This window comes from Callorhinchus milii, unplaced genomic scaffold (genome assembly GCF_018977255.1).
Source record: "Callorhinchus milii isolate IMCB2004 unplaced genomic scaffold, IMCB_Cmil_1.0 Scaffold8, whole genome shotgun sequence".
Taxonomy (NCBI): domain Eukaryota; kingdom Metazoa; phylum Chordata; class Chondrichthyes; order Chimaeriformes; family Callorhinchidae; genus Callorhinchus; species Callorhinchus milii.
Window position 1 is genome coordinate 22,694,318 of NW_024704749.1, and position 11,588 is coordinate 22,705,905.

Here is an 11,588-nt window from a genome sequence, read left to right on the forward strand (position 1 = left end):
CCCCCCACAACCCCCTCCCACCCCACACACAACCCCACAGCCCCCTCCCCCCACAGCCCCCACAACCCCCTCCCCCCCACACACAACCCCCACAGCCCCCTCCCCCCCAACAACCCCCTCCCCCCCACAGAATATACTGTAAAGTGAATTGATTATACTTTGTGGATGAAATGCAGCAGCCAATTGCACACAGCAGCGTCCCCACAAACAGCCGTGGACTGAGTGACCAAATTTTATTTGGGGGATTGTGAGCCAGGACATCAGGAGTGAGAAAAGGTGGCAGGACAGGACAGGACAGGTAGGTAAACCTGTTAAAAAAACATGCGGGATCCTTGGCTTTATAAATAATGGCATAAAATACAAAAATAAGGAGGTTATGATGAACCTTTATAACACACTGGTTAGACCTACTGTGGTCACTTCTGGGCACCAAACTTAGGAAGGATGTCAAGGCATTGGAGAGGGTGCAAAGGAGATTTACCAGAATGGTACCAGGAATGAGGGACTTGAGTTATGTGGAGAGATGAGAGAAGCAAGAATTGTTCTCCTTGGAGCAGAGAAGATTAAGGGGATGTTTAATAGAGGTGTTCAAAATTATGAGGGGATTCGATAGAGTGAACAGGGAGAAACTGTCTCCACTGGCGAGTGGGTCGGTAACCAGAGGACACAGATTTAAGATAGTTGTCAAAAGAAACAGAGGGGAGATAAGGAATGGTTCAGGGATTATTTTGCTGTCGCAAAGTGGTTAGAGCACTTCTCTCGCAAACAAGCGGACCTGGGTTTCATTCTTTTTTTCACACAGCGAGTTGTTGGGATCTGGAATGCATTGCCTGAAAGGGTGGTGGAAGCAGATTCGATAACAACTTTCAAAAGAGAAGTGGATAGATATTTGGAGAGGACAAATTTGCAGGGCTCTGGGGAGAGTGCGGGGGAGTGGGATTAATTTAGATAGCTGTTTCAATGAGGTGGCACAGTCACGGTTAGTCGAATTGCCTCCTTCTGTGCTGTATAATTCTATGATTCTATAAACATTTCACCCAGCCCAGGAATCGAACCCAGGTCCTCTCGATTGCGAGAGAAGTGCTCTAACTAATTTGCTACAGGAAAATAATCCGTGAACTATTCATATTGGCCCCTTCATTCTGCACAGGGCTTGTGCTGGGTTGTGGATCCCCGATGTGATCACTTGTACGTGCAGTGTGGTACAGCTGCCAAACCCAGGAGGCTGGGCTCCCTCTCTCAAGAGGACATTCTGTAAAGCTTCATATATATATATGCACACACACGCTCAATGTGGAGCTAGTCATCTCCTTTGGTGGCAACTTCCTTTTTAAATAGAATTTGCTTCATATTTAATATGTTTAGGGATTTAATTTCCTCTTTGATCGTGCTTTCGGCCACCCTCCGACCTCCCCCCCCTCCCACTCACCCTCCACTTCTTCTTGTTATCAAATGCGAGCATTATATATCTTTTTTGTTATTGTCATGAACTTGGGCAAGTTTCCTTACTCCACACGCCTGATAATAATCCCTCGAAAAACAATATTAAATAGGTCATTTTCAATCCACGACTGTTTGTGAGACACTGCTGTGCGCAATTGGATGCCGCATTTCGCCCACAAATATTTACAATCTATTCTGTGAAACGCTTTGAGAATTCTAGAAGATGTGAAAATCGCTATATCAAATGCAAGGATTATTATTATTATTATTCTGTGAAGCGCTTTGAGACGTCTCAAATACATGATAAGGCGCTATGTCAAATGCAAGGATTATTATTATATAACATATAGTCCAAGAACTATTTTCTCCGCCAGTTTTGAATGTTTGAAGGAACTTTCTTAGTCAAAACACAAGGTTGGAAATTACCGCTGGTCGATTGAGTTATTATATTATTTTATATTATTATTACATTGTTATTATAATTGGAGTTGAGATACAGATCAGCCATGATCTAATTATAGAATGGTGGAACAGGCTCAGGGGGCTGAATGGCCCCCTCCTGTTCCTATGGGTTACTAATCTTGCCAATCTAGGAAATGAGTTTCCTCGCTTGCTTATGATGAGCACTTCACTAATATAATAAGCACTCTATAGCCAAGGTCAGAGAAGATATCAGTTGCCATCTCAGACATTGGGACATTACAGCCACCAATACCAAATGCAGGTATTATCTTGTCTGAAGTCAAAAATAGACTAAATTAAAAAAAAACACAAAACAATATACAGTAGTAACAGTAAATAATCCTACACAGCTCGATCTCTCGTGTTCTCTTGGTTGAATTGCTCGGCAAATAGCTATCTGATTCCCTCCCGAGTAATGCTGATACAAGTGAGATTGGTAACTTAAGCAGAATACACATCACTGGGTCTTTTTATAAAGAAACTCTATCGGAGAGAGAGAGAGCACACTTGTGTGCTGAATCCTGTTCTCATGGTTATTTCGGGCTGTGTGGAGGGTTGTAGGGAATTGGGTGTTTGAGAGAGAGAGAGAGAGACTGATATCTCATGATGTTTTGACAATACAATGACAGCGCTATGTTCTCCCATCGAGTCACAATGTTTGGCAAACACATCAGGGACGAAGTTTGGTCAACAATATTTTCAGAGCAAGAGTCTCCCCTGTTTAAAAGTAACCAGCTGGCGTCCAACCAGCTAAAACCGCACAGCTTGACCTCACGGGCTTTGGCTTGCCAGGCAGCGCTCTCAATGCACATCTATGTTGCTTGTCTAGCTAGGACCGCCCCTGTGCACCATAGGGTCCTGTCTAGCTCGGACCCTATGGTGGTCCTAGCTAGACAAGCAGCATTTAACCTGGGGTGGCCCATTTATGTCTCGATAATAATAATAATTATAATAATCCTTGCACTTGATATAGCGCCTTATCATGTCTTCTAGACATCTCGAAAGCGATGGCCATAACTGCCCACAGTGCTGTATCTGCGTCCCAACCTGATTGCTGTGCAGATTGAGCATCAATCACCACTGGGGAATCTGAACACAATGGATTTGGCAATGTAGCCCAACATCCTGTTTGCCTTGTTTATTGCTGCTGCACACTATTTCGACAAGGTGAACGCTGAGCCAACTAACCCCCACTACCCCCCTCCACACCCAGCTTGCAGTAGTCTCGTGCTCGGAACCCCTCCAACCGCCCCCCCATCCCCCCATCACTCCCACCTCAGCCGAGCGCAGAGGCCAGCTCCACGTCTCCCATTTGGAGCTTCAGCATCTTTTGGGACTGTTTGTGTGTAAGTTCTCATTGAAGAAAAAAAGTACTTCTGAGGTCTCTTATCCCATCCCATTCCCCCCCGCCCTGTGGAGTAAATAAGATTACTCCCATCAACATCCTGGGAGGGAGGGAGGGAGGGAGGGAGGGAGTGAATGAATGAGTGAGGGAGGCAGTGTTTGAGTGAGGTGGTCAGTCAGTCAGTGAGCAAGTGAGGGAGTGAAGGACTGAGGGAAATAGTGAGTGAGTGAGTGAGTGAGTGAGTGAGTGAGTGAGGGAGGGAGGGAGTGAGTGAGTGAGTGAGTGAGTGAGTGAGTGAGTGAGTGAGTGAAGGGAGGGGAGGCAGGGATGGAGGAGACTCCATGTAGAGTGGAGAAATACAAATAAAAGAAGAAGAATTCAAATCAGAGGAAGCGTCTCGTGGTGAAATCTTATATATCCGACAATATCTCGCTCTGAGTCCCTCTGCATGAGAGGACCCAGTTGATTGAACATCAGTGACTGACAATTTGATGAAACGGAAAGCAGCATGTTCTCAGGCCTGAAATTGACTACACACACCGTTCTGTGGCGTTCACAAAAGGCTTACAATCCCAGACACCACTGGAACTGAACTCACTGTCTTTCTTTCTCCTTCATGTTCAGCCTCAGAGTCTGAACCGCAAACTCTGCCAAAAACATTGTACACCACGCTATTGGAAAAGAGCTGGGAGTTTTTCTTTCTCCAGGTGTCTTGGGTGACAATTTCCGTCCCCCCACCCACCACCTTCCCTCCTTTCTTCCCGGGATAAAATCGATCATTCACTTCATGGCTGTTTGCGGGATGTTGCTGTGCGCAAATTAGCTGCATGTTCGCTTACAAAAATTCACCACACTTTACAGTATATCCTGCAAAGCGATTTAAGATGTTCTCCCGCCATGTAAAAGGTGCTGTATTAAGTGTATGTTTTTTTCTATTTAAATTTAACCTAAATCCAGGAGTAACGAGCAAACCTATTGCCTGAGTGAGAGTGTGTGTAATCCCCCCTCTCCCAACCAGCACTCTCTGCTTCTCTGATTATTATCGTGCTTCCCTAGGATAATAATAATAATGATAATAATCCTTGCATTTGAAATAGCGCCTTTTCACGTCTTCGAGATGTCTCAAAGCACTTTACAGGATAGACTGTAAAGTGAATTGACTGTACATTTTATGGGCGAAAAGTGGCAGCCAATTGCACACAGCAGTGTCCCACAAACAGTCATGGATTGAGTGATCAAATTTCTTTTTAAGCGATCCGCCAATCGACGAACAACCAGGTTCCTTCTTACTGCTAGGTAAACTGAGGCATGTGGAGTAAGGAAACTTGCCTAAAGTTTTGCCCTGACCGGGAATCAAACCCAGGTCCTCTGGCTTGCGAGGTGAGTGCTCTAACCACTAAGCTATTGAGACGTGATAAAGCCCGATATCAATCGCAAGGATTATCTTTATTATTATTACGCTGCAGGACTCCACGATATGGAACGAGCTGCAACACAGCTCAGCCACTGCCAACAGCCAGTAAAGAGAGATCCCCTCCCTCATGGCTAATCTTAATAATCAGGAGCAAAGCTGCGCTTAATAACCATGTACAGATCGGATTCCTTAAGTACCTGTAATTGGTTACAAAGCGAGTTGCTGGAACCATTGCCACTGTTCAGAAGTCATTCACTGTCACTTCAGGGAGCTGTTGTTTGCAGGCTCCCCCACCCCCAACCCCCACACCCAGGCACTGGGGGAAACATTGTCAACGCAAGAGGCGATTGATTCCAACCCATTTCAATTGGTTTGCTGAATTTGCCGAAACCTATTCCAAAATCCTGGAATATCATTTCTCACGAGCCAGCTCTATTTGACGGTGAGAAGGGCAATTTGCGGTTCGCTGTTTCTTTGGACAATTCGAGGAATTGTGTTAACGGGATCGGGCAGAGCAGCCCTCCGATCCCGCCTCACTCGCTCTGACCTGATGCACATCCGGAGCGGAGCTTAGTGTGTGGATCAACCGGAATTCTAACCAAATTCCTTACTGAACCAAACAAAAACCTTTAAGAAATACTGCACAGTTACTTATACATCTCACTGACCCGGACAGACGACAAGAAGTTATCGCTGTAGATTGGGACCGAGTTTGCGGTGTTTTCTTGAAGAGACACAAGAGAATTCAAAGCAGGGAGGGAGATGGTGACAAGTTGGGGGTGGGCAAGGAGCGATAGGGATGACAACAACAACAACCACTTGCATTCATATAGCGCCCTTCATGCTGGGTAGCATCCCAGAGGGAGAGAGGGGGAAGGAGGGAAGGACAGAGGGGTGACTGAAGGTGCAGTCAAAGAGCATCATTTTTAAGATGAGGTTTGAAGGTAGAGAGGGAGGGAGGGGGATGGAGGAAGAGAGGGATGCATGGAGAGGGGGATGGAGGGAAAAAGGGAGAGGGAGGGAGTACCAGAGCGTGGGGGCAAATTGATTGAGGGCTTTATTAAGGAACCCGTCTGTTGGAGATGGTGGTTAAGAATTGAAACAACAACAAATGGCATTTGTATAGCAGCTTCCACATCGGGAGGACAGCCCCAGTGTGTGTGTGTGTGTGATTAGAACAATTCAGCGGCCAGCGAGGTCATTAAAGCCCGTCGTCTTTGGCCAAGTCTCTTGTCAACACAGAGCAGAGCAGAGTCGGCCGGTCGACCTCTTTACCTGATGAATATTAAGCTGAACTGAACACGCTCACACGGCGCTGGCTGGCGACACAGGCTCCACATGGAAACCGAGACCCAAAGAAATCTGATTTAGTGTTGAATCTTTGTGATGTTTTAGCCACGATAAAGAACAAACCCCACCTACCTCACCTCTCCCTTACCACCAGCCCATCCCACCCACTCACTCACTGACTTCCCAACCAAACAACCTGTGAAATGAACGACTGAATGAAGAGTTAATGCACTTGAATTCAGGCAATGCAGCTGCCAAGCGAAAATCACTGCCCTTGTGTGCTTGTTTGCCAGTTGTGTCTGCGGATTGCAGTCAATGCCACCATCTGCTATGCCACGTGGACATCATAATCTTTCCTTAATTACATTAGCAGTGTAATCAGTTACTGTGTTACAAGGCTGGGGATGAGCTCTTAAATCTTGGTGCAAATCATAAATAATTGTACTAAGTATCTCTCGCCAGATGTGAGTGCCAACTCCACGAGCATTAGATGAATAGTAACCTTAGAACAGGGTTCAGTATCAGTGAAACCTACTGTTTCATATCAAACACCGTTTGTTTGCGGATTTCCATCAACCAAAATAAACACTTTGTCAAAGTGTGATAGCAAACAACAGCACAACCCAACTACGTTTCATATATTACTTCCTCACACACTATCACTCACAAACACATGCACACTGTCTCTCTCACACATATACACTCTCTCTCTCTCTCTCTCCCTCACATACTCTCTCCTTTTCCCCTCCCTCTCTCTCACACACTCACTTTCTCTCTCACTCACTCACAAACATATGCACACACTCTCACTCACACCCACTCTCTCTCTCACCCACTCCCTCCCTGTCACACACTCATTTCCTCTCTCACTCTTTTCATTTCTCTTTCTCATACGTTCTGTCACTCCCTTTCTCTCCCTCTCGTGCACACACACACAAATGAATCTCTCACCCACTCATTTTCTCTCTCAACCTTTCCATCTCTCTTTCTCACACACTCTGTTTCTCTCTCTCTCGCTCACACACACACAAAATTATCTTCTTTTAAACCCAGTGGTTAATTCACTCTATTGTTGGGGGAATTGCAGAAAGGCGGTGATAGATTGCTGAGGTGGGGATGGGTTCTTGCAACTATTTGGATGTTGGGAATAAATAAATAGGGGCCGTGGTATTCATCACATTCAAATGAGGCAGTAAAACAAATGGCTGGAGTGTGGCTGGCATCGCGCTGAGGGTGAGGAGAAGCAAGGTCCATCAGGAACAGTTACACACCGCACAGTCCAGCCACGGGCACAATGGTAACGCAGTGTGTAAGGCGGTCAGGGTCCCTCTCGCTCGCTATTCTTAATAATAATAATAATAATCCTTGCGTGTGATAAAGCGCATTATCACGCCATTGAGTTTCCCCAAAGCAATATATATTGTAAAGTGGCGTGACTGTATTTTGTGGTCAAAATGCGGCAGCCAATTGCGCACGGCAGCGTCCCCACAAACAGTCGTGGATTGAGTGACCAATTTATTATTATTATTCTACGTGGAGGGATTATTAACGGCGGAAAGCGATTCGCGATTTGCGAAAATAACTAACAACCGGGTTCCTACACACTGCTAGATAAGCAGAGGCATGTGTGCGGAGTAAGGAAACTTTCATCCTGCCCAGGAATCAAACCTGGCTTGTGAGGCGAGCGCTTTAACCACTGTGCTCCAGGACTCCGTTCTCCCAGTAGCTTCGGATTGAATGATTTATGATAATGAAGAGGTGATTCATAATGAAGAGTGTCATCAATAAACTTCAACTTTGCAATTCGCCCTAAACACTCAAACACACTCACGCACACACACACTCACACTTTCTATTAGTTCCGGTTTGACTCGAGCCACGGAAAGATTCAGGTGCAGCTTAAAAAAAATGTCGGCTCGTTTATCAAAATTTTTTCCTTTTACACTTTTGTGCAGCGCAGGTATTTAAGGAAGATAAATGATGCAAGATGTTGTCTTCTTTTCAGCCTCTTTACGCTCCAGTAAATGTGTCCGACGCCAGAATTATTTAGCCAGTTTATTATTTCCTAGTAACTGTTTGTCAGATCAGCGTGGTGCGCAGTATGTTCCAGTTGTTTTGCTGCCACTCATGGAAGATCCCACTGACTAAATAAACCCAGAACATTTACTGCTGCTTCCCCTCAGCTCCAAGCAAGTACAGTACCACACCGCTTAACTCCTTCACAGTAACAACCCCTTGATTGGAACAATTACATTGATGGCAATTAGGAATCATCCCTTTGCCATTTGATACAGTGCCTTTCATGTCTAAGAGAAGGTCTCAGAGCGCTTCACAGGATGTTACTGTAAAGGGTAGTGACTGTGTGTTTTTTAAGCAAAAGCAGCAATACTTGGTCACTTAATCCACGACTGTTTGTGGGACACAGCTTTACGCAATTGGCTGCTGCGTTTCACACACAAAATATACAGTCACTCCACTTTATAATAAATTCTGTGAAGCACTTTGAGACGTCTCCAGCACGTGATAAAGATTATTATTTTATAATTTGTGCACAGCGACGTTCCTGCAAACAGCCATGAATGAAGTGAATGACCAATTTTATATTTGAATGTAGGATTAAATGAAAAACGCAATACTGAGATTATTATTATTCACATATAAATCATTTTAAGCATTTGATTTTCTTTTCGTTGTCATAACTGAGTACTTTAAAACTATCAACAGAAAGAGAAGCAAGCTGAGAATTTATTTGAACTCACACTTGCAATCCATTTTTGCATCGAACAGTTAACTCATCAGATACAATAGCCGTAACAGCACAGAATAAATTAATTTCATCTGAGCTAAAGAGTTCGACATTTTTTTTGTGTGAAAAAAATTAACACACGGCTTATTAAAAAGCGAACCGCGGCGATTTACATTTTGAAAAGGCTGCCATATATTAAAAGGCTTCCCTTTGCTGAGTGCCATTGATTTTTCTTTTCGTTACCTTTGATATACAATGTAGATTGCCAGCGAGAGAAAAAATGAACACAGTCTTTTATAAAAGATTGCGAGCAATTAAAAGTGAGTATAAAAAAAACCTGAGTCCAATATCCAGCCAGTCTCTCCTCTGGGTGAAAAAAATATATTGTTACTCAATAAAAATTGATTTTGTTTTAGATCACAAATGCAATTTGCTTTTTGCTAAAAGCCAAATGTTAAATGGGGAAACTGATTCTCAATGGAAATGTGCCCTATGTTGGAATAAAGGGAATGAATGCATCAATATTCCAAGGTGCTACCTTTGTGATTATAAGCTAACCTTGTCACTCTGAATTTACTGCTAACAATAATAATCCTTGCAATTGATACAGCGCCTTATCACGCCGTTCAGACATCTCAAAGTGCTTCACAGAATATATTGTAAAGTGGAGTGACTGTATATTTTTGTGGGGGAAATGAGGCAGCCAATTGCACACAGGGGTGTTCCCGCAAACAGTCGTGGGTTGAGTGACCACATTTTTTTCAAGGAATTATTATCCTCGGAAAGCGATCTGCCAATTGACTAACACGTTACTGCTAGGTAAACAGAAACGTGTCGAGTAAGGAAACTCGCCTAAGGTTTTGTCCCGTGGGGTAATCGAACTCGGGTCGTGTCGCTTGCGAGGCGAGGACGCTAACCACTACACTACAGGGACTCCACAAATGCGACTTGGACAGGTTGCTAAAACTCTTTGAACACAGGCACTTTCTCTGTTGTTTAACTGTAATGGAAGGTCTTTACCAAAACCATCAGCTGAAAAATGAAGTCACATCTTGAATTTATGATGTGGAACTGAATTATCTCCACACCTGCATTTAAACAGATGAAATATAGGCTGGAACCCGCAGGCAGGTTTATCATGAGTGATTGCAAATCTTTTAGCTAATTGATGCTACATTGAACTACCACGTAACAAAGTGTAAAATTATTGTATTTTGTCTTAATATTACATGACACAGTTTTGGAAACATTGATTTTCCAATGATTCATATTTGTCCCAAAATTGGAAAGAATAGCACCTCAGTAAATACTGTGAGATTAGCCGGGAGAGAGGAAAGGGATAAAGGTATGAGGAGGAATTATGGAACGGTACAGGACAGGAGTTGGTTTTGCTCAGCCGTGTGTCTGACACACGCGGAAACCCATCACCATCGCTCAAGAGTCTCCAAACCCAACTGAGAATTCCCTACATCCCACCTACACCTGGAAATCCCAGAGATAGATGGTTGGAATGGAATGCATTCTCTCTCTCTTTCTCTCACTCTCTCTCTCTCTCGCTGGAGGAACTCATCCTAATTCTTATCTAATTCCTGGAAAGTATTAGGGGCAGATTGGCAAGAGCCAAGGCTTGGGGATCCCAGAGTGTGCATTGGGGTAACTGCTGGAGTCTGACCAGGACAAGAGCAAGGTATAGGGATTGGGAGTCAGAGGAGTCAGAGTGGGAGTCTTGCTCGACGGTATCCTGACTGAGAGGCGACAGACTTATCAACCTCTAAATAAAATTGACTTTCACTTCATGCCTTTGCTCTGAACAGCCATTGCTCTTTACAATAAGTCCTGTGAAGCGCTTTGAGACATAAAAGACTTTGCTGCTAGGTAAACAGAGGCATGTAGCGTAAGGAAACTTGCCTAAGGTTTCGCCCTGTCCCGCCCAGGAATCGAACTCCGGTCCTCTCGTTTGCAAGGCGAGTGCTGTAACCATTACATTACAGGACTCCAGATACCGTTCCTTACTCATCCACCAAAGTGCACAAAAAAATCCACTTTATTCCATAGAGTTGCCTAACGTGCATTAAAGAGCTTTAATTGTTAATTAAATTAATTAATTGTCGATTGATGGATCGCTTTCCGGGGTAATAATCCCTTCAAAATAAATAAATAAAAATAATAAAAAATTGGTCATTTAATCCGCAGCTGTTTGTGGGGGGGACGCTGCTGTGCGCAATTGGCTGCTGTGTTTCACCCACAAAATACACAGTCAATTCACTTTACAGTATATCCTGGGAAGCGCTTTGAGGCGTTGCAATGAAATGATAAAGCGCTGTATCAAATGCAAAGATTATTTTTATTATTAGCATTATTATTATTATTATAATAAGAGCAATAAACAGGAGGATGGGAAAGGATGGAGTCTTGGTGGAGGAGGAGAGGGAGAGAAAGGCAGGAGATGGGGTGGGTGGGAGTCCGTGTATGTGTGTGTGTGTGGGGGGGGGGGGGGGAGTCTGTGTGAGTGTGTGTGTGAGTGAGTGTGTGTGGGGGGTGGTGTTTGTGTGTATGAGTGCATGAGTATGTGTGGGGGGGAGTCTGTGTGAGTGTGTGGGGGGGGGGTGGTATCTGTGTGTGTGTGTGAGTGTATGTGTGTGGGGGGGGAGAAATTTGTACGTGTGGTGGAGAGTCTGTGTACGAGTGTGTGTATGTGTGTGTGGTGGGGGTCTGTGTACCAGTGTGTGTGCGTGCGGGGTGGGGAGTCTGTGTACCAGTGTGTGTGTGCGGGGTGGGGAGTCTGTGTACCAGTGTGTGTGTGCGGGGTGGGGTGGGGTGTGGGAGCTGATTTGTCCGGAACAGACCGCGGATGCTTTGCTCTGTTATGGCTGGAAACAAATGGCTGG